General features: G+C 32.0%; 1 pseudogene; it reads left to right on the forward strand.

Annotated features, from left to right (window-relative positions):
- The first annotated feature begins 2,285 nt into the window (after positions 1-2,285).
- The window catches only part of LOC149547265 (L-aspartate oxidase 2-a, chloroplastic pseudogene), a 52,542-nt pseudogene continuing 28,415 nt past the window's right edge, over positions 2,286-26,412 (forward strand).

Below are 26,412 nucleotides of genomic sequence, written 5' to 3' on the forward strand. Positions count from 1 at the left end.
CAACTTATTTGAAAATTCAAATATTTCGCACCTAACAATTTACGAATAGAAAGAACATAGGGTTTTCACAAGGTTTTTTCAAAGGCTTAGCAAATGGATGAATTATCTAGAAACCCTATGTTTCACTTAGAATGAAAAATTTGGCTTTTCTACAATTTGACAAAAGACTTATATTAAACAAAAAGTTAGACCAACAGGATCTTTGCAACAATTAGTTGTAAGTAGATCCACTACTTCATCCTAATAGGTGAATCAGTTTCTAAATCCTTTGGCAAGGTAGACTTAATAGTTTTTGTATAAATCTCTTAACCAAGTGCATACTTTATTGTATGTTTGTAATTCCTCTAACAAGGTGGACATAGAAGTCCTTTGTGCTCTTAAAAGGGCAAATCACTAGAAGTGGTCAATGTAAGCCTTAACAGGCCAACTTTGTGTTGTAGTAGTGAAGTTTTGTGGGTACCATCCCCACCCTAGTTTTACTTTCTATTTGGAAGGTTTGTGGGTCACCAAAACATTGTGTTCTTTTGTGTGATGAATGTTTTATCTTTCAATACTAATATATGTAGTAGTATAGATGGATTTGTGGTGAATTTAAAGAAAATTTTAGAAGTTACTGATTCACCCCTCCCCTCTTAGTAACTTATCTAGTCTTGAATATTTCCAACAAAAATAAGTCATTTAGAAAACTAAATTTCCCATTGGATTTGTTGCATACATAAGAAGTCTTCTATCAAGGAAAGGTGACTTTTGGTTACGGTTGAAAACACATAATTCACATACCTTCGTCAAAGTAAGTCATATTATTTACTATTTACAATATATTTTTAAGACACCATATACATTCCATTTTATTAGTTTATAATATATTGAGAAATTCATTTTACTATTTTTGTAATATATTTTACCTCTATGTCCCCTACATAACTCTAACAACATGAGTGTCAAATAAGCTATATATGAGCTTGGGAAATACATGAGGTTAGAAGTGTTATTTCTTAGATTTGTTGTAAAGATGTCAATTGTTTTGTATTATTTTTCTTTTTTGTAATTCATTGTATAATTTTTTGTAGAGTCTTGTTAATATATTTTTGTGTGATAAATATCTTGTAGGTGGTTGTCATGTAAAGAATTTGATAAAAAAAAAATATACAACATTGGAAGAAAAAAATTCCTCATCTTTTGTGTGAAATGAAAAAGTGTCTACCTTCACTTTTTTCAATGCAAAAGAACACTACCTTATACATATAGTTGAGGAGATTGAATTGTGTGGGCTTGTACCAACTAGGCTAGTATAGATGGTTGAGAGGTACTTGAAATTTTTGAAGGGCTTAGTTTGACAAAGAGAACTTCCTTAGGGTTTAATGGTGGAGAGATATATGATCTATGAGACCATGGCGTACGTTAGTGAATATCTTCCCAAATTTGCAGAAAAGATCCATGTAGATCACATTTGGGATCCGAACTCTATTAATAGATTTGAAGGCGAGTACTTGATGGGGATAAGAAGGTTTAGAAAACTAAGAGGTAATTATAAGATATTATTTTAGTCAATTAATTCTTATCCATCGTCAATATAAGTTATTTTTATGCTGCCTATTTATTTTATATAGTTGTGTGTGAGTGGGATGCACTTGATTTGTTTATTAAGAACAATCTTCATTGGATTATGGTATAGATTGAATGATCTCAAAAAAAGGTACACTTATTAACATGGTAAGGTGTTTCTTTATTGGTTAAAGAAGCTCATTTTAATAAAGATTCCAATGTTATGCCAATGCTAATTGATCTAGTAATTGGTTTAAGAGGTAGATAAGTATGTATAATTTTATTTATCATGACCCATATGTTTAATATCAACTCAGATATGAATGCATAATTTTGGCATGTTCACAAAATAATATGTCAAGCACCAAAAATCTATTTACTACTATGGCTATAAAATTTTCATCAAAAATATAGACGATGTGAAGAGAACTCATGATTATGGGATAACTATAGTCTTTGAGATTAGTAATATTTCATCTAAAAATGACATGCATCCTCAATAATTTGAAAACAAATACTATGGCATTTTGGATGAAATAATTGATTTCCATTTTAATTCCACATAAATTGGGTTGGTCATTTTTCATTAAACACAATCCAAGAGGAAGACCTAAAAAGGTATACTGTGATTGAAGAGGATAACAAAGAAGTGGAAGATGAAGTAGATGATGATCCGGAATGACAATTAGTAGATGATGAAGATGATAAAGAAGATGATTTTGATGATGATGATGTTCATGATGGTGGTGGTGGTGGTGGTGATGGTAATTATGACGACGATGATCATGATGATGATGGACATAATGATGATGATGATGATCACGATGACGACGACGATGGTCATGATGATGAGATGGATGAAGAAAATGATCAATGGAAATGTATGAGGTATGATCAATTAAATATAAGAGGTATTGATATATTCACCAAAAATTTGTTTAAGTAGTTAAATTTTTTCATGATTAATATATTTCATCTTCATGTCTAATGTCATTATATAATTATTTCATTATGTTCAATTCTAATGATAACAACATTGGTTATTTATGATACAGATGTTACAAATCTGTGTTAGGATGCTTAATTGTTGGTACTAACTACTTTTAATATATTTTTTCTACATGATTGTTACCCTTTGTGGAAATAGGCTTAGTATTTTAGACAATGTGATCCCTTTTGTTCAGGATCTTGCATAGCTAGTAGACATAAATTAGAGGTAATAAATTTTTAAAAATATATACAATGATTATGATGTATGAATATTGTCCATGTTATGTTCTATGTAATTTGTATCATAAATATCATGTAAATCATAATTAACTTAAGATAAATGAATTGCATATGTATGAAATGATACCCATTCGATGAGGATCCTACACAATGACATGGATAGAGAGGTAAAATCTTATTCGATGCTTTCTTTCTCTTTACCTTCAACATCAACTTTAGGTAGACTTCGTCAATTTTAGCCTCATTTTTTAGAACAATATTTCACTTCTTTAATTACATCTCCTATTTGATGGGCTACAGGAACCACTAAATACATATTTGTCAAATCTGTTGTCCTCAAGTGAGGGAAATTTGGGAATAGAAGAGGATAGTAAGATATGTAGTAGTTCTACAAGAGAGATGAACTATAGGTCAAAAGATTAGAAGGAAATTCAATAAACACATTAAAATTTTATTTACTCAAGGAGGGTCATGTTCTTATGATTATGAGACAAAGGGTGACTTCAAGTTTATATTCACAAAAAATTGGTACCTAAGGAAGTATCTCCAATTAACACTAATTTTTGTGTTAACGAGAGGATATATCACATAGATCCATCATCATTACATGGTTTGGGCCTATTTTCCATAGATGGCATAAAGATTAGTTATAAAAAAAATTGTTGAATTGATGGAATATGTAGGACCTTTTTAAAATGATAATAAACGGATGTGGATGGTTCAATATAAAAGAAGTATGCATTTGTATGCACTATCCATAAATTTTCTACAATGGAAAGAAAATAATCAAAGTAAAAGAGTTTCTATGTACATTAATAGAAGGCCAAAAGCAACATGGAACATTTTATTTTGTTTAGTCATTACAATCTTTGGCATATTTTCTAGCAACTCTTTTTGTTATGTTAGATCTAATCCTTCAAAGTCATTGAGTAAATATATGGCTTCTTGGTAGAGAAAATGATGTGTTAATAACTTAATTGGCATAACTTTATGTAGGTAGTATGCATAGAAGGTCCAAAGAGATTTTGAGAAATTATGGCTTTTGGTGCATCATTTGATTAAGAAGAAGATGACAACTTACATCTTTCTAGAGAGGGTGGGAATTCTCATCATCGTATCATTCATGCAATAGACATGACCGGAAGAGAGATTGAGAAACATTCGTTGAAAGATGCTATTAGCAACCCTAAAATAACCATGCTTGAACATCACTTTCCTTTAAAATTTCTTATATCTAAGGCACCTAAGTATTTTTTACTCTATAATGTGATAGAATACTTTATTTCTCTTTGGATGAGATGTATGTAGAAAATATTTAGTTACCTTTTGAATACCTAACCATGATAAAGAAATATTTCAATTTCATACTAGTCAAATCAGATGTATTAGTTAGAAACACATATTGATTTCACAATAAATATTGATGGAAACTATATAATTTAAATAATCTATTTCTTGGAATGAAAACAAAAAACCTAATTTTGTATTTGCATTGCTTTGAATATTTATATGTCATGCATCAATTGTTTTATGATAATGTTTTTTTTTTCTATCAATACCATTAAAAGATATCTAATGTGTTCCACCAGTTTTTACTAATGTGATCAAATATATGTAGTTATCATGTTTATTTTTTCAACACTGATCTTTAATAGGTTTATATTGGTGATGATGGTAAAATGAAACATATGGAACATGCATTATTTTAAAGTATGGAGTAAGATTATATTGTTTTAGATTAAGGTAAAAACAAGTTTTGAAGGGGCCTCAAAACCCTTTACATCAAAAAGAAAGATATACCATGAAGCACTACTAGGTTTTAAAAGGACCTGAAACTAGCTGAACATCTAAACCAGGTTTTACAAGGACCTGAAACCAACATATGTATCTAGAAAAAGAAACCAAAAAATACACTGGAACCTAGAAAGTAAATAGACTGGAAGGCAAGGCAACCACTAAAACTTCCCAGACCAGTAACTAGCGAGCCAGAGCCACAACTCCCTTACCATCACAAAAAAACCAATCAGAACAAGGAACTTAAGTTTTTCCTTTTGATTTGAAGTTTCCCTTACATGACCAAAGGTTCATATCTAAAGCGGGAGTAGAAGGCTTAAGATTATATTGTTACTCAGTTTCTAAATTTGAATTAATGCTTAGTAAATTCAGCTAGAATTATATCACTGCTACTTTATTTTGCTAAAAAATAATTGTGTACCTCTTTTGATCTCTAGTGTGTATAGTTCCATCCAATTACATTGGCTCATGAAAGTCTACCTATTAAAGCTTGTAATCATGAAAATACATTTTTTATATCTGAAGTTTTTCATAGAGCTAGTGGTATTTTTATAATCAAGCTATAAAAAGATTAACACCAATATATGATGATAGAGAAGAAGTTTCACTCAAAGATGTTGTCGCACATAGTATTGATGATCAGTTGAAGATACAGAATGAGAAATTTATTTTACTAGACATAAGCCACAAGCCTAAGGAGGAAATTCTCTCTCATTTTCCAAACATTAATGTTGGAGAGTGTATGAGGCATGGACTTGACATAACATGAAATCATACACCAATGATACCTGATGCACATTACATGTGTGGTTGAGTGCAAGATGTACTTTATGGAGAGACATGTATACGTCTTCTATATGTAGCTAGTGAAGTTGCATGTATAGGACTTCATGGTGTAAACACACTTGCAAGAAACAAATTAATCAAAGCATTGGTATTTGCACAAAGAGCTATTGAAAAATCATTGTATTTGTTTTCTAATTCAATTGTTGGCATCAAAACATCAACTGATTGGCCTTTTCCTATTGTGTTATTTGTACTTGTCAAGTTACAACTTACTAAAATCAAGGAATTTACAACATTAACATGGGCAAGGTTACAAAAGATCATATGGGACTATGTTGGAATTGTTCATTTTATCAATCATCTTAAAACAACTCAAAAGTGTCTTGAAGACTTAGAGCTTGAATAGGAGCACAATATCTTTAAAGGATGGTGGAAGCCATGCATGGTAAGTCTTGAAGTATGCAAAATATGAAATTTGTTTTCCTGTGCCAATCTAGTTTCAAAAGTTCTTTGACAAGACAAGAAAGTAGGGGACTACATTAGAAAGTGGAGTTTCCTAACCTTATGGAAAGGCAGAGGCTTCTCACAATAATATTTCCCAATTCCAGATTAAAATCTACTTGGAGTACATATCTAGTTCACACACTTCTTGGGGATTCGATTTGCCAGTGTGATAGTTCAAATGAAACTAAGAAGCAATCTCTTGTATCACCAAAATATTATAATGTGTACTTTTTTTTAGCATTCATTGTTTATTTGGTTACTAGAGTGAACATATTTATTTCAAGTTGTTTTCTTCTTTCTTTATTTCTTTCTTTTCTAGTGATGGTAACAAGTTCTCTCTTGGTATTCTTTTAGAGACAAACATTTTTCTTAAGAAAAGTTTCTTGTAATTATGAAAAAGGATGCATTAAATATTATATTTTTTTCTTTCTGAGTCTTTTAAGTAACATGATTCAAAAATAGATTCAATCTAAATGCACATTTACATGGATGAGAGGGATATAATAACCTTTGAATTCACTGGTTGGACTACAAAGAAGAATATGGAATATATGAATCTATTTATAATGAATACTTGTAGTATTCAATATTTGATGTATTTCTAAATGATTGTTGAGCTAATTTGTGCATTATGGGTTCACTGGATTTTGTTCTCAAAGTAGATGGACATGTACGTACTTTCAAACTTACAAAGCTGAGAGGGATATCCGTAACTCCCAAATCCTCAATTTGGACTACAAAGAAGAATATGCAATATTTACTATCATTTATCATGAATGTTTGTAGTTAAATTAAATTTTGATAATATATTAAGATAATATAAAAATGCACACATTGCAAATACACAAATACACAATTAAACTAAGCTTAATCATGCTAGTGTGAATATGTGTCAATATTAGTTAGTTAACTTTGATGTAGTTCATGGTTGATTAACAACCCATCCATTAATTTTTCTTAACTACCATGACAAGCCAAGGAACCTGTATTTTTTTAAAGTTTCAAATTAATGATCCCAATTCCATAGATAAATTACATACCAAGATTTTTGAGGATGTGTTGTGCAATGGATAATTTTTTTATAGAGATATGCATTCTTCATTCACTCCTCACAAGATGGAGCTCTTCTTTCACTCCTTGGAAGCTAAAGCTCTTCATTTACTCCTTGTGAGATGGAGCTCTTCATTGGTTTATACATTTCCCTACATATTCTTTAAACTCATAGAAGGTGATTGTAGAAAATTTTGGTATTCCAATTTCACTATCAAAATTGTAATCATAGTCCATTCAAGTAAAAATAAAAGAACATAATCAAGTTGCTTCTTTAAATGATCGATTTCACAAGGCTTATAGAAGTTTGCATGCTCCCTATATTGTCAAGAATACATTAGTAGGAGAAATTTATTATTTTTCCTTGGATCATCTCACTTAAATGATTTTTTGTTTTGATTGTTATATTTCAATTATTTTTCAGTGGTCAAAATTTTGACCAACATGCGACACCAATTTTGACGAAACTGGCATCGAATGTATGTCTTTCTTGTCCAAAATAGCTTTTACATTGGTTGAAATTTCAATGAACATTGGCTTTGAATGTATGACATGCTTGTTGAAACCAACATTTGTATTGGTCAAAATTTTGACGATAATTTTGGCCAAACTAGTGTCAAATAAATGGCATGCCTGTCAAAATTGGTCTTTCTCTTGTCCATGATTTTCACCAGAATTATGTCAAAATCTCAACCACACTGGCCAATCATCAAAGTTTTGACCAAAATACTCCAGCAATACTAATGGTCGAAGTTTTGACTAGTGGCTATGGAAGATTCAACTAACTCATGTCAAAAACTTAGGTTAATTTTACTAGTGTTAGGGATAAACACAATTAAAGACAATTAAAGTATTATTGAAGCATTGAAGGAGATTGCTAGTTCTAAAGAATTTCTTTGAATATTTACTCATATCCTCTTTAAATATATCCTATAAGTGTTAGAAAATTGTAGAGGAGAAACCATCAAGAACCAATTATTTGTAAGCTTTCATATAAAAGACTACCTTCATAATTTCTTTGTTTAAAATATGTCAAATAGTTTCCTCTTTGTCCTCATTAGATAGAATCGACGGTAGGGGACTAGTGAGTTCATCTTCTACCTCAAAATTCATAATCACCTTAAGGTTTGCAAGAGAATATTTCAAAAATTGAACTACCCACTTACCTATGTCCTCTAGGTCAGTCAAGACCATATTGTTTCCCTCAAAATATGGATGTAATAGTGTTTCTCTTATAATGAATAGAAGAAAATATATGGAAGAATGAATTGTTCCTATCCTCCTCTAAAAGCCATTAAATATGGATTTTCACCGCTAATAGACATCCTCACTACTACATTTAATCGTACTTTTTAACATTACTTTCTGACAAAGGGGACATATTTTTTGATTTTATTTTTTTATTTTTTAAATGTACCCTAACGTCGTTAGAATTCCAACTACATAGGTTATGTTTGTAGGATGTGAAATGAAAACAAGGAATTCTAGAAAAGTTAAAATTACAAACACCAAATCATTTCAATAGGCAGCCGCATGCGAAATGAACTATTCAAACGTGAGGCTAGAAAATGAAATTTTCACTTAATGCTACAAGTCAAAATACCATCAATGTTGGCTAGGTAAGGACATGTACAGCCTCAAATTAATGTGGTTTGAAAATGAAACTTTTGTACCCCTAATTATGTGATTTGAAAATGAAATTATGTAAATTGAAACCTGATTTAATTTCAAAATTAAATTTCTTGAAACTGCATAAAATATGTACAAAAATGTCGTTAATTATACCCTAATAACACTATTACCATTAATACATTTGAGAAGCACAATTTGTAGTACCAAGTTGCAGCAAAAATGTAAGCCTTTGTCCTAGCCATACAACATGCCCATTCCAATGTAATTCATATATTCATTTAGCATGCAGGGTGGGGGGGGTTTGAGTTTTTGTTTTATAAAGGTACGTGACATTTGACAAGAAATAGTTTAGATTTTTTGAAGGTAGGTAAGAATATAAATAGTCATGAATGACTAGGTATTGAATAGTGCAGTTCCTTGTCGTACACAAATTTGATGTGGTGTTCTAACCATAAGCTTATCACTCTCGCCTCTATAGATTCACACCAATCAATGATAAAGAGAAACTAGGGGGCTACACAATGGAAGATTTTATGGATTTGCAACAATGGAAGGGAAACTAAAAGTCATTAAACTTTTATTGATTCTATTATAAATTATGCCCCACCTTAGTTTTTCCATTCATTCATATAGAGCCCATTAAATGAAGACTCATATAACTACATAGTTAAACCCAATTACTTCTACAAACATTTTTATAATGGAAACAAGTTCATGTATACAAGTGATAGAATGCTTGCAACATATGAAATTAATTATACCGCATAGGAATATGATGGCTTTGTTTCCAAACCCTCAAAATCTGGTGGTGTTGGTATATTGATAGGATGTGATGATTTTTGAGATTGTTGAGACTTGAAGGCCTAGTTAACATTCACCCTAGTTGCACTTAACACATGACACATGTAGAATAGTTGTGATGAATATGGCACCTACAATTACTAGAGTGCCATGGAAAACTTGTGATGAAGCTATTGCCTACGACTACTAGATTGTCATGGAAAATTTCTAATGAAAATGATACCTGAAACTACTAGACTATTATATGAAAATTGTAATGAAGTTGGCACCTGCAACTATTAGATTGCTGTGGAAAACTTTTGAGAATATGTCACTTGAAACTATTAGACTACCATGGAAAATATGTGATGATGCTAGTACCTACAACTACCACACTATCATGCATAACTTATGATGAAGATGATACATGAAACTACTAGACTATCATTAAAAGCTTGTGATGAAGTTGGCACCTCCAACTACTAGTCTATGATGGAAAACTTGTGATGAAGATAAGCCTTGACCCATTTCAGACCCTTCTTCCTCCTATTTAACATACACACAAAAACCCATCATTGAATTTTCCTAGATGATAAAAAGATAAGATAAAACTTACTTAAATGAATTGACGTACCTTAGAGCTTTCATAGGCATCTTAGTCATTTCTTCAAAAGATGATTTATCTTCTAGCTCAACCACAAGAATCTCTCTCATATATCTTGACCTTATATTGTATCATTGCATTATAGTTAGGTGTGAGTGTGTGTGTCTGTAATCTTTCAGAAAGAGAGAGAGAGAGATGTGTAATTGTGTGTGTGCACCCATTTCCTTTTCTAGTTACATCTCTACATATTTTTTCTTTCATCTCTCTATCTCTATTAAGTATTATATCTACATCTTTCTATATATATCCCTCTCTCATTATTGTCTCTCTATATATCTCTCATTTCTATTTATCCCTATTTAGATCCATATACCTCCAATTATCTCCCTCTCTCCCTTTAGAAACAAAACATAATTCTATCGTAAATGGAGATTGATTATATATTCAACTTATAGCTGTTATTTAATTATGAAAATGAGCGTCTGAAAGCAATCTCATGAGGCGTCAACTGTAAGATGAAAACATCGCCTGCTAATTGTTTAGGCATTGGCTAAAACTGAAAATATTCAAAACGTCACTTTAGATGTGGAGAATGTGAAATGGACTCGTCACTGAAAGAAAACAGCAAGTAGAAATGGCTGACCCGGTCATTCAATTAACTACAGACTAATTAGTATACTTGACAAATACGAATATCTGAATCGTGTTCCCACATTGAACAATATCCTTCCTCGTAAAATAGAAGGAAATCAACTCTGCAAAACATTCAAGACGTCAAAGTAAATGAAAGTCCGCATCCCCACTGTTGCCCGACGATTGCCACTATTGTTTATTGCTCCGTTTACTTTAAAGATTTTAGAAAGACCGGGAAAAACAAACCACGGCGGATAACATTAAAATAGAAGGAAATCTGACAAACAAAGTCAAATCAAGCTGTCGTCCAATTTAATTTTTAGTGATGCCCATCAATTAGATAAAAGTCCACATCCTAACTGTTGCCCGACAACTGGCACCATTGTTTATACATGATCACCCAAACTGGCCCATTCACTGTAAAGATTCTAGAGAAATTCAGAAAAACAAAACATTGTTAGACAGATAAGGGAGAGGGATCAGTAGTGGTGAGGGCTAACTTGGTCAACATGTAGCTGCTACATGGGATGTTATAAAACCTTCATTTTTTTAATATGTAAAATGGACATTGAACTACCTAAAGCTAAGGTTTGAAGCTGTGACTCATCACGCAACTCATTAAAATAGTGCACCTAGTGAAATGTGTCTAAACAATGACTTTTTGAACATTTGGAACAAAAGTTAATTTAAAAATGTCTACTAATTGAATTTAAAATTATCATTTGTTGTTAATAAAGTATTGTATAGCTATATGAAATGTAACATATATGCAACTTAAATGGACCAAATAGTTATTATTAATCATAAATATTTGTTATATATAACTTTTATATATAACACAAAAGGACAAATACTTCAACATAAAAAGATTATTTGTTGTTATAAAAATAACACATTATTATATAAAATACAACCTATATCCAACACATAGGGACCATTAGTTAGACGCTATTTTTTTTTTTTGACAATCTCACAAATTTCATAGAAAATACAAAACATTTACTGGTATCACCTTTTATATGTGATGATACATATTATTGATATGGTTTACTTTATGCATATACATTGCTACCACAATAATTGTACACATAAGAATAGTATGTCTACACTAAGATATCAACATTTATTTAAGTGAGCATATTATGTTTTGAGTGACATACATATTTTAGATAGCTATGATATTTTGTTTGAGACAAAAGTTATTTATTTCACTCATTTATAAGTTTTCATGTGTTCAAGCATTGGTATATATTTTATCAACATTTAGAATTTTTTATATTTACAAATAGATCAATTAATTACAATATATAGTAAAAATGTGTTGAGACATGTATTTCTGTGTTACTAAGAGACTTGAAGATAGAGATAACTCTCTACACAATTTAAATCATTTTATAAACCAGAGTGTGAGCATTGATCCAATGAGAAATTAAGGATTAAAAAATTGAAAATGATGGATAAAATATTATCAATTTATTTTATAACTTAAAAACCACAATTTAACTCAAGAGATTATCTAAGTTTAGATAAATGTTCATTTTTCCCATCTCTAGAAAATATTTTTTTTAAAGTGTTTCACCTCCACTATGAGTGGAAGTAACAATTATAGATGTTTTATTTACTCTTAACTATATATTCTATTATTTTGTAATTATAAAAATGTTAGAAAGGGGGGTTTTACATTCTAAAATGTAATATTTGAAAGGTACAATCAAGAAGATACCTTAAGCACATACATTTCCACAATGTAGTAAAGAGTATACAAGAAATATGCTTTGTGGCATTATGATTTACAAGATATAGCAAGATTATGACTATGATTGTCCCAATATATAAAAATTAAAGAAGTGTTAATCAATAAATCTAGTTAGAAAATTAGAAAAATTAAATATATAAGAACTCTTATCAAGAAGTGTCTCTCTCTTCACACTCAAAAGTATTAGAGAGGTGTAAGTTTTTCTTTGAAGTATATATGGAATTGCATAGAATATGTAACCATAACTTATTAATGTTGATAAACATTCTACAATAAAAATATGTATGATTTGCTAAAATTATAACTGTTGAAGACATAAATAATCATTAATGTCGATGGGCATTCTACAATGGAAAATGAGTGGAGTGTGATGGTGTGAGCATGTTAATGTTAATGATAACCTTTTTAGTTTAAATTTGACAACCATTTGCATGTTAAAATTTCAATATTATTATAAATATAATATACTTTTTAAAAAAATTTAATAAATACCACATAAAAAATACATAATTTGCTACAATTATAAGTCTTGAAGGCATAAATAATCATTTTTTTTACAAATAAAAATAAAAATAAAAAACTTAACTCAGTCTCAAATAAATGTAGATATAATGAAATATAAATATTTTTGTGTATAATAAATTAAATTTTATGTGTTTTATAATTGATTTCTATCAGCATTTTTTTAGATAGATTTATTTAATGTATGGCCCTATGACCCCCTTCGACCCATTAAATCATGACATATGTCCTTAGTGGTCATAGGACCCTTAGGAACATATTAGAATCATTTTTATGAGCTAAAGGAGGTCATAGGTTGACCTATGACCCCGTTGACTAATTAAATAACGACATATGCACCTAAGGGTTCCAGGACACCTAGGGACATATTAGAATGCTTCATATGGGTCAAAGGGTGTCGTAGTTTAACCTATGACCCCCTTTGACCCATTAAATGATGACATATATTCCTAGGGGTCCTAGGACCCCTAAGGAGATATTAGAATCATTCTTATGGCTCAAACGGGGTCATAAGTTGACCTATGATCCCCTTCAACCTATTACATGATGATATATGTGCCTAGGGGTCCTAGGACCCCTAGGGACATATTAGAGAAACTCTTATTGGTCAAAGGGGATTATAGGGTAATGTATGACCTCATTTGACCCATTAAATATTGACATATCTTCTTAGGTGTCCTAGGACCCTTAGGGACATATTAGAATCATTCTTATGGGTCAAAGGGGGTCATAGGTTGACTTATGACCCCTTCAACCCATTAAATGATGACATATATCCCTAGGGGTCCTAAGATCCCTAGGGACATATTAGAACCGTTTTTATGTGTCAAATTGAGTCATAGGTTGACCTATGATCCCTTTTGACCCATTACATGATGACATATGTCCCTAAGAGTCCTAAAACCCTAAGGGACATATTAGAATCTTTTTAATGGGTCAAAAGGGGTCATAGGGTGACTTATGACTTCCTTCAACCCATTACGTAACGACATATGTCCATAGGGGTCCTAGGACCCCTAAGGACATATTAGAATGCTTCATATGGGTCAAAGCGGGTCATAGGTTGATCTATGACCTCCTTCGACCCATTAAATGATGATATATAGGGACATATTAGAATCATTCTTATGGCTCAAAGGGGGTCATATGTTAACGTATGACACCCTTCGACATATTACATGATGACATATGTCTTTAGGGGTCCTAGGACCCCTAGAAATATATTAGATTCATTCATATGGGTCCAAGGGGTTCATAGGTGGACCTATGACCCCCTTCGACCCATTACATGACCACATATGTCTCTCGGGGTCCTAAGACCCCCAAAGACATATTAGAATCGTTCTTATGGGTCAAAGGTGGTCATAGGTTGACTTATGACCAAATTCGACACATTACATGACGACATATGTCCCTAGGGGTCCTAGGACACCTAGGGACATACTAGAATGTTTCATATGGGTCAAAGGTTGTCATAAGTTGACCTATGACCTCCTTCGACCCATTAAATGATGACATATATAGCTAGGGGTCCTGGGACCCCTAGAGATATATTACAATCATTCTTATGGGTCAAAAGGGCTCATAGGTTGACCTATAACCCCTTCTGACTCATTACATGATGACATATGTCCCTAGGGGTCCTAGGACCACTAGGGACATATTAGAATGCTTCATATGGGTAAAAGGGGGTCATCTGTTGACTTATGACCCCCTTTGACCCATTAAATGACAACATATATCCCTAGGGATCCTAGAACCCCTAGGGACATATTAGAATCTTTGACCCATTACATGATGACATATGTCTCTAGGGTTTCTAGGATCTCTTAGGACATATTAGAATCATTCATATGAGTTAAAAGGGCCATAGGTTGACTTATGATCTCGTTCGACCCATTACATGATGACATATGTCGCTAGGGGTTCTAAGATCCCTACGGACATATTAGAATCGTATATATGGGTCAAAGGGGGTCATAAGTCCCTAGGGGACCTAGAGAGTTATTAAAATCATTCTTATGGATCAAAGGGGGTCATAGCTTGACCTATGACTTTCTTGGACATATGATATGCCGACATATGTCCCTAGGGGTCCTAGAACCCCTACGGGCATATTAGAATCATTATTATGGGTCAAAGGGACTAATAGGGTGACGTATGACCTCCTTCGACCCATTACATGATGACATATGTCCCTAGGACCCCTAGGGATATATTAGAATCATTCTTATAGGTGTAGGAGGGTCATAGGTTGACTTATGACCCACTTTGACATATTACATGATGACATATGTCCCTAGGAGTCCTAAGACCCTTAGGGATAAATTAGAATGCTTCATATGGGTCAAAGGTTGTCATAGGTTGACGTATGTCTCCTTTCAACCCATTAAATGATGACATATGTACCTAGCGGTCCTAAGATGCCTAGGGACATATTAGAATTGCTCTTATGGGTCAAAAGGGTTATAGTTTGTCCTATGACCCCCTTTGACCCTTTAAATGAAAACATATATCCCTAGGAGTCCTAAGACCCCTAGACACTTATTAGAATCATTCCTATGGGTTCAAGGGGGTCATAGGTCGAACTATGACCCCTATTATCCCTTTCGATAGATTACATCATGACATATGTCCCTAGGTGTCTTAGGACCCCTAGGGACATATTAGAATTGTTCATATGGGTCAAATGGGGTCATAGTTTGACCTATGACCCCCTTCGACCCATTACATGATGACATATGTCCTTAGGAGTTCTAAGATCCCTAGGGACATATTAAAATCGTTCATATGCTTCAAAGTGACTCATAGGTTCATTTATGACCCCCTTTGACCTATAAAAATAATCTTAATATCTACTTAGGGGTCCTAGGACCCCTAAGAACATATGTCATCATTTAATAGCTCAAAGGGTATCATAGGTACCCCTATGGGCCCCTTTGACCCATAAGAATGATTCTAGTATGTTCCTAGGGTTCCTAGGACCCCTTAGGGACATATGTCATCATGTAATGGGTCAAAGGGGGTTATAGGTCAACCTATGACCCCCTTAGACCCATAAGAACCCCTTAGGGACATATGTCATCATGTAATGGGTCGAAGGGGGTCATAGGTCAACCTATGACCCCCTTAGACCCATAAGAATGATTCTTATATGTCCGTAGGGGTCCTAAGAACCCTAGGGACATATGTCATCATGTAATTGGTCGAAGGGGGTGATAGGTCAACCTTTAACCCCCTTTGACCCATATGAACGATTCTAATATGTCATTAAGAATATATGCCGTCATTTAATAGGTTAAAAAGGGTCATAGATTAACCTATTACCCCCTTTGACCTATATGAAGCATTCTAATATGTCCCTAGGGGTCCTAGGACCCCAATGGACATATGTCATCATATAATGGGTCAAAAAAGATCATAGGTCAACCTATGAATGATTCTAGTATGTCCTTAGGGGTCCTAGGACCCATAGGGACATATATTATCATTTAATGGATCAAATAGGGTCATATGTCACCCTATAACCCTGTTTGACCCATAAGAATGATTCTAATATCTCCCTAGGGGTCCTAGGACCGCTAGGGACATATGTGGTCATGTAATTGGTCGAAGGGGGTCATAGGTCAAACTATGACACCCTTTGACCCATAAGAATGATTCTAATATGTCCGTAGGGGTCCTACGACCCTTAGGAAAATATGTCATTATTTAATGGGTCAAAAAAGATCATAGGTCAACTTATGACCCTAATTGACCCATAAGAATGATTTCAATATGTCCTTAGGTGTCCTAAGAACCTTAGGTACATATGTCATCATTTAATGGGTCAAAGGGCATGATAGGTAAACCTATGACACCCTTTGATACATACGATGCATTCTTATATGTCCCTAAGGGTCCTAGGACCCCTAGGGACATATGTTGTGATGTAATGGGTTTAAGGGTGTGATAGGACACCTTATGACCCCCTTTGACCCATAAAAATGATTCTAATATCTCCCTAGGACATATGTCATCATGTAAAGTGTCAAAGGGGGTCATAGGTCAACCTATGACACCCTTTGACCTATAAGAACGATTCTAATATGTCCCTAGGTTTTCTAAGACCCCTTTGGACATATGTCATTATGTAATTTTTGGAAGGGGTTCATAGGTCAACCTATGACCCCCTTTGACCCATAAGAAGCATTCATATGTCATCATGTAATGGGTCAAAGGGGGTCATAGGTCAACCTATGACACCTTTTGACCCATATGGACAATTCTAATATGTCTCTAGGTGTCCTATGACCCGTAGGGACATATGTCATAATCTAATTGGTCAAAGGGGGTCATAGGTTGACCTATGACCCTGTTTGGTCCATAAGAATGATTTTGGTTGAAGGGTGTCATAGGTCACCCTATGACCACCTTTGACCCATAAGAATGATTCTAATATTTTCTTAGGGGTCCTAGGACCCATAGGGACATATGTCATCATGTAATGTATTGAAGGGGGTCATAGGTCAACCTATGACCCCCTTTGATCCATAAGAACGATTCTCATATGTCCTTAGGGGTCATAGGGACATATGTTTTCATGTAACAAGTCAAAGGCCTTTGACCCATATGAAAAATTTTAATGTCTTTAGCAGTCCTAGGACCCCGAGAGACATATGTCATAATTTAATGGGTCGAAGGGGATCATAGGTCAACCTATGACCCCCTTTGACCCATATGAATGATTCTAATATGTCCCTAGGGGACCTAGGAGCCCTAAGGACATATCACATCATGTAATGTGTCGAAGGGGGTCATAAGTCAACCTATAACGCCCTTTGACCCACAAAAATGATTCTCATATGTCCCTGGGGGTCCTCAAGACATATGTCATCATGTAATGGGTCAAAGGGGGTCATAGGTCAACCAATGACCCCCTTTGACCCATATGAATAATTCTAATATGTCCCGAGGCATCCTAGGACCCCTAGGGACATATGTCGTCATGTAATTTGATCCATATGAACAATTCTAATATGTCCTTAGGAGACCCTTAGGGACATATGTCATCATTTAATGGGTTAAAAGGGTTCATAGGTAAACCTATGATCTCTTTTGATCCATATGAACAATTCTAATATGTAAGTATAGGTCCTAGGACCCTTAGGGACATATGTTATCATTTAATGGGTCAAAGGGGGTCTTAGGTCACCCTATGACCTCCTTTGACTCATATAAATGATTTTAATATGTTCCTAGTGGTCCTAGGACCCCTAGGGACAAATGTCTTCATGTAATAGGTCGAAGGTTGTCATAGGTGAACCTATGATGCCCTTTGACCCATATGAATGATTCTAATATGTCCTTAGGGGTCCCAGGACCCCTAGGGACATATCTTGTCATGTAATGTGTCGAAGGGGGTCATAGGTGAACCTATGACCCGCTTCGACCCATAAAAATGATTCTAATATGTCTTTAAGGGTCATAAGTCCTCTAGGGACATATGTCATTATGTAATGGGTCAAAGGAGATCATAAGTCAACCTATGAGCCCCTTCGACTCATATGTATGATTCTAATATGTCCCTAGGGGTGCACGGACCCCTGAAGACATATGTCATCATTTAATGAGTCAAAGGAGGTCATAGGTCAACCTACGATGTCTTTTGACCCATATGAACGATTCTTATATGTCCCTCGAGGTCCTAGGACCCCTAGGGACATATGTCATCATTTAATGGATTGAAGGGGTCATAGGTCAACCTATGACCCCCTTTGACCCATAAGAATAATTCTAATATGTCCTTATGGGTCCTAGACCCCTAGGGACATATGTCATCATTTAATAGGTTGAATGGGGTCATAGGTCAACCTATGACCCCCTTTGACCATGAAGAATGATTCTAATATGTCCCTAGGGGTCCTAGGACCCCTAGAGACATATGTTGTTATGTAATGGGTTGAAGGGGGTCATAGGTCAACCTATGACCCCCTTTGACTCATATATATTAATAATATGCATATATATTAGTATCATATATATATATATGGTTATTATATTTAATAAAAATATTAATAATATAAATTATATTCATAGATTATAATGAGAATAACATAATATATTATTATATATTAATATATTGTATGTTATATCTTTACATTACGTTATTATATATATAATATATTATAATACATATTTACATAGTAATATAACAAAAATAATTTATAAATCATCAACTATAAAATATTACGTTATTATATATATATATATATATATATATATATATATATATATATATATAAGGTTATTATATTAATAAAAATATTACATTATTATATTTAGTAAAAATAATAATAATAGATATTATATTTATAGATTATAATGAGAATAACATAATATATTATTATATATTAATATATTATATGTTATATCTTTACATTACATTATTATATATATATATATATATATATATATATATATATATATATATATATATATATATATATATATATATATATATATATATATATATATATATATATATATATATATATATATATATATATATATATATATATATATATGTATATATATATAACAAAAATAATTTATAAATCATAAGCTATAACTCTTAAATCCGGTGTTCCCTCCAAAATGGGTTGGGATTTCACAATTTCCACCAAAATTCACCGAGCCATATCGGATCCGATATCCAATTTCAAAGCCGATATCTGATTTGAAATCCGATATCCGATTAGGCTTTGTATTTACCAAGCCTACTCAGTCAACCCAAAAGACGTGTTTGAAGAGGGTTTTAGTGATACTCAGACTTCGGGTAGTCATCTGACAATGTTATTTTGATCGAAATTGAATGAAACAAAAGGAGTTTTTTAATATCGCTCTCGAGATTCTATTAATATAATTTCTGTCAAATTTTGACATCGATAAGTATTTATTAGTTAATTATCAATGAAGATTATTGTAAAGTGTTGATTGACATACTGATTGAAAAAAAACTATAATTTTCAAATGGTATAACATTTTTTAAAACTAAAAGTTACGTCACATTCTATGCTTCACCTAGTATAAAAAAAAAAATGGGTAAAAATTTCTATTAGTTAAGGTGGTTAGACATGGGACTTTTTTTTTTTTTCGAAAAAGTTTTGGTAAAAAATTCATATTTAATTATTTATTTGGAATAAAAATACCAAAAAATATGGATCACATCTGGGCATGAGTCTACTTTACATATCTATAATTATATTAAAAAAATATTATCATTTGATTTTGATTAGGGTGGTCAAACATACACCTACTTTTTTATTTTTTCCCTAAAATTGTCAAAGTATTGCATTAAAATTCAAACTTTTGACCAAGCAATTATTTTTTTCTCCTAATAAGGCCTAGTAGTTTAGAAACTACATTCAATTTCCTACAGATTATTTTCTTACAACTTTTTGATATAAAGTACATAACCACTTTAAAATTATGTGTCAAGTCGACATAACCCTAATTTGTTGGGTTTTCACTGCTACTTAAGGCCATAGTTTGGTTGACCATGATCCTACACATACCCGAGAGCTCACTGCCCAAATAAGTAAAGTTGAAAATTAGGTTCCTCAAATATAGATGTATAGATGCGATAACTTCTTCTTTGGCTAATCTCTAACCTTAATTTGATCTTAGACCACAAAAACAGGTTCTCAAAAGTTTGCATATATCACTTCACAAAAATTTCGCATATCACTTATAATAATTCAATTGCACACTACTTCTCACAAGATATCCTTTGTATAAATATCATGCCTTTACACAAATTGTTGCTAGGTCATCTAAGACCACAATATACTTTTCCAACTTAGAGTAAACATCTAGGATGTCAACCCTAATTAGTCGAGTAATTATTTTGTAAACAAAATAATTCCTTTCCCTTTAATCTTGTTGTTCTATTGCACTTGGTAAATTGTCAATATCTCTTTTTTGTACTATATGTACTAATGTACAAGGTTATACATGTCATCATCAACATGTATATAGTCTCCATCTATCTTTACTAGTCATAATATGATGTTAGAAATATTTTTAAAAAGTAAGTAGACCATGTGTTGTCATTAATGACAACAATTACATCACTACATATAGCCAATTTCCAACAATCTCCCCCTCTGGCATTAATGGCAACAAAGTAATGAAAATTGGCTAAGTGAAAAAAAGTTAACATAAACTTATAGTACTTATACTATTACAAATTCTCAATTATTAAATTGCTCCCCCTTTGGATATGATTGCTACATACATAACTTACTACTCAATTTTCTTCTACAACTTCTCCTCCTATGACATCAATGACAAAGGTTTGAAAATCCAAAAACTGTCAAAAAGAGTTGTATGTCTACTGTCAAAACACTATCTTGCTATCTCAAGCTACTGAAATCTTCATGCAATCAGCAAAATTTTCCTTCAAACTAATCATACCCTTTCTCGCATGTGTCCTTTGTTGCTTCTGTAGTAGTTAGCATTACACATAAGGCATATGATGCAATGTGAACTACATTAAGGGAAGAGTAGGTGATGTTTGCATAAGTGTCTTTTGCTTCGACATATTCTTCCAACTGTATTTCAATGCCTGATATCTTCAAACCAATAGACTCGCCAAATTCTAATAGTCTTCTCAAACTTAGTTATTTTTCAAGTTCTAGTTTCCTTATGTCTGTGTGAACACTAGCAACTTATCCTTCCAATTCGTCAACTCTGCAAGAGGGTTGTTTCTTTTGACTAGTTAGAGCTTCCAACTCACTCAACTTCGCTTGAATCTTTCTATCCACATCTTTGTTCAGTTTATGAGATATAGTACAATTGATGTAATAGTACCTTGCCAACTTGTTGACATCTTTGCAGTTTCTTGATACAAATATGAAGACTTAGCAAATCATTTTGAATATTCTGAAAAATGGTGCTAAAAATATTAGCATCATGTGAAATTTGAGCCTTAGATTCAGCAACATTTAGATGAAACAAATCTATAAATTCATCATCAAATGATTTCACAACTACATGAGCTCTCTGGTCAGGGTCTGATTTAGTGTGTTTGGCTATGAGGGTGTTGTGCAATCTATTGATCACCTCAATTAATGCTCTTTGTAGAATTTTTACCCTTTTGTTCTTCTCAAATAATTTTGTTAAGGATGACATCAGTTACACTGATCATCATCATCACCTGTAAGGTTAGCGAGAGATATAGGAGAGGATGAGCTAGATGCTTTCACCTCATCTACCATTAGTTTCTTCTCTGCCACCTTCTTTGATTTTCTCTCTTCTTCTTTATCTTCTCCTTCTTTCTTTTCTCTTACTTCCTTTCCTTTTTCTTCTTCTTTCCTCTTATTATCTTCTTTCTACTTCTTTTCCTCTTTATAAAGGTAAGTGGCATTTGATAAGAAATAGTTTAGATTTTTTGAAGGTAGGTAAGAATATAAATAGTCATGAATGACTAGGTATTGAATAGTGCAGTTCCTTATTGTACACAAATTTGATGTGGTATTCTAACCATAAGCTCATCGCTCTCTCCTCTATAGATTCACGCCAATCAATGATAAAGAGAAACTAGGGGGCTACACAATTGAAGATTTTATGGATTTGGGGTGATGGAAGGGAACTAAAATTCGTTAAACTTTTATTTATTCTATTACAACTTATGCCCTACCCTAGTTTTTCCATTCATTCATACAGAGCCCATTAAATGAAGACTCATATAATTACATACTTAAACCCAATTACTTCTACAAACATTTTTATAATGGAAACAAGTTCATGTATACAAGTGATAGAATGCTTGCAACATATGAAATTAATTATACCACATAGGATAATGATGGCTTCATTTCCAAACCCTCAAAATCTGGTGGTTTTGGCATATTGATAGGATGTGATGATTTTTGAGATTGTTGAGACTGGAAGGCCTAGTTAACATTCACCCTAGTTGCACTTAACACATGACACATGTAGAATAGTTGTGACAAATATGGCACCTGCAATTACTAGAGTGTCATGGAAAACTTGTGATGAAGCTAGCGCCTACAACTACTAGATTGTCATGGAAAACTTCTAATGAAAATGATACCTGAAACTACTAGACTATTATGGGAAACTTGTGATGAAGTTGGCACCTGCAACTATTAGATTGCTGTGGAAAACTTTTGATGAATATGTCACTTGAAACTACTAGACTACCATGGAAAATATGTGATGATGCTAGTACCTCAACTACCACACTATCATCGAGAACTTATGATGAAAATGACACATGAAACTACTAGACTATCATTAAAAGCTTCTGATGAAATTGATGCGTCCAACTACTAGTCTATCATAGAAAACTTGTGATGAAAATAAGCCTTGGCTCAATTTCAGACCCTTCTTCCTCCTATTTAACATACACACAAAAACCCATCATTGAATTCAACTGTAAGATGAAGACATCGCTTGCTAATTGTTTAGGCATTGGCTAAAACTGGAAATATTCAAAACGTCACTTTAGATGTGGAGAATGTGGAATGGACTCGTCACTGAAAGAAAACAGCGAGTAGAAATGGCTGACCCGGTCATTCAATTAACTACAGACTATTTAGCTTTATGAGTATACTTGACAAATACGAATATCTGAATCATGTTCTCACATTAAACAATATCCTTCTTATTAAAATAGAAGGAAATCAACTCTGCAAAACATTCAAGACGTCAAAGTAAATGAAAGTCCGCAACCCAACTGTTGCCCGACGATTGCCACTATTGTAAATGAAATTACTTATTTGTTCATAGACGTATCGAAAGGTGATTAATATAATTATAAATGTTACTTTTATAAAAATATGAATAAGAACAGTTTAGGAGTCAAATCTTATTGTCTCCATTCCAGAAAACAGATAAATAAGAACAGGGATATAAAATCAGGTCACCTTTAAATATTATATATTAGTTTTAAAATTATCTTTGAAAATATTAAATCAATTTTGACTATTTAATATTTATAATTTAGGATTCAAGTCTTATTGTCTCTGTTCTCTGATTTAAATGTGAAACAAGTCTAAATGAAAACAGACAATTTAAATGGTATTACTTAATTGTTCATATATGTATTGAAATGTGATTAATATAACCATAGGTATTACTTTTATAAAAAGTTAATGAATCAAATAAAAACATATATCTAGGAAAATGATATAAATTCTAATAGTTTCTAGATTCTTCTAAGCATAAAAGACGTAAAAATCATATCAAACTTAAAAAATTTAATAAGATTAAAATGAACATAAAGTCACGAAAAATAGTGAGAACTATATTTTTTCCATAATAAACAATAATACTTACAATTTATATTATAAATTTCTATAAAATAAAATGCTTATTGAGTTGGAATTAATGGAAGATTGAAAAATATTGTAGATACTAAAGTTTTTTTTTAATTGATTTTAATTAGAATAATTAGAATAATTATTTACATAGGTGAGTGATGTGAAGATGTGATATTAAGAAAAGAGATATCTGAACATATAAAAATAAAACATATAAGTGATATAAGAAAAGAAGCTGAGGTGCTGGGAAGCATAATCACGAATCATAGTATACATGATGAAATGAAAGTGGGAGTTTCAGTAAATATAATCAAAGTAAAATGATCATACTTTGTGAATATGTTACAAAAAGAATTGAATAGTCAAGTGGTAATAAGAGATAGATGATAATATTTAAAATTCTCATTGCCAAGTGAAATGAATCACAAAATGGAAGTAGAATGTAACTTAAGCCAACATCCAACTATAAAACCACAATTGCACCATTCTAATCCTAAGTAAGAGTAATGCAACATAGTTATCCTCAAGGGTTCTTGAATCAATTTTTGTTTCATCAATTGAACACTTCACTAAATGAAATATTATTTCTTAGAGATTGTGTGGTTATAAAAAAGGTGTATGTTTACAGATAATATGGGTTATTTCTTTAAATATAATTTATCATCTCTTCAAATTTAAATACATAGAAAATACCTTAAGATAAATTATTTATGAAATTATTGATTATGGAGACCTTTGGGAAAATGATAACATCAATGATGGAAAGCAATATCATAAGGTGTCCAATGTCATGTAGAAGAACACATGGGCTCTTTAATAAGTTGTAAGGCTATATGGTAATTAATAATTGACATGATAGAATTTTATTGAACTCACTTATATATAATGATCTTCACGACATTCATATATAGCATTTCCTTGTTCTCCTAAGTATAATATGATATTGTCAACTTTTATTAGCTTTTGTAATTGTTTTTTGTCAATTTTCCCCCTCTAAGAATGGAATGTCAAAGATTAAAGATCACTCTTAATTGAGACATGTATTTCTCTCTTAATAAGAGACTTGAAGATAGAGATAACTCTCTACACAATTTAAATCATTTTATAAACCAGAGTGTAAACATTGATCCAATGAGAAATTAAGGATGAGAAAATTGAAAATGATAGATAAAATATTATCAATTTATTTTATAACTTAAAAACCACAATTTAACTCAAGAGATTATCTAAGTTTAGATAAATGTTCATTTTTCCCATCTCTAGAAAATATTTTTTAAAAAGTGTTTCACCTCCACTATGAGTGGAAGTAATAACAATAATAGATGTTTTATTTACTCTTAACTAGATATTCTATTATTTTGTCCTTATAAAAATGTTACAAAGGGGGGTTCTACATTGTAAAATGTAATATTTGAAAGGTACAATCAAGAAGATACCTTAAACACATACATTTCCACAATGTAGTAAAGAGTATACAAGAAATATGCTTTTTGGCATTATGATTTACAAGATATAGCAAGATTATGACTATGATTGTCCCAATATATAAAAATTAAAGAATTGTTAACCAATAAATCTAGTTAGGAAATTAGAAAAATTAAACATATAAGAGCTCTTATCAAGAAGTGTCCCTCCCTTCACACTCAAAAGTATCAAAGAGGTGTACGTTTTTCTTTGAAGTATATATGGAATTGCATAGAATATGTAACCATAACTTATTAATGTTGATAAACATTCTACAATAAAAATAAAAATATGTATGATTTGCTAAAATTATAACTTTTGAAGACATAAATAATCATTAATGTCGATGGGCATTTTACAATGGAAAATGAGTGAAGTGTGATGGCGTGAGCGTGTTAATGTTAATGATAATCTTTTTAGTTTAAATTTGACAACCATTTGCATGTCAAAATTTCAATATTATTATAAATATAATATACTTTTAAAAATAATTTAATAAATACCACATAAAAAATAGATGATTTGCTACAATTATAAGTTTTGAAGACATAAATAATCATTTTTTTTACAAATAAAAAGAAAAATTAAAAACTTAACTCAGTCTCAAATAAATGTAGATATAATGAAATATAAATATTTTTGCGTATAGATTTATTTAAGATATCTATACTAGTATGTAAAATAGTAAGGCAAATGAAAGTGCGAATGATGAATAGCATGTCTATTTGTTATTGGTCAAGAATATTTTAATTTTTAATCCAAGGAGTATTCTGTAATGAATA

The sequence above is a fragment of the Cupressus sempervirens genome, chromosome 7 (assembly GCF_028749045.1).
Source record: "Cupressus sempervirens isolate cs-2001-9-10 chromosome 7, ASM2874904v1, whole genome shotgun sequence".
Lineage (NCBI taxonomy): Eukaryota > Viridiplantae > Streptophyta > Pinopsida > Cupressales > Cupressaceae > Cupressus > Cupressus sempervirens.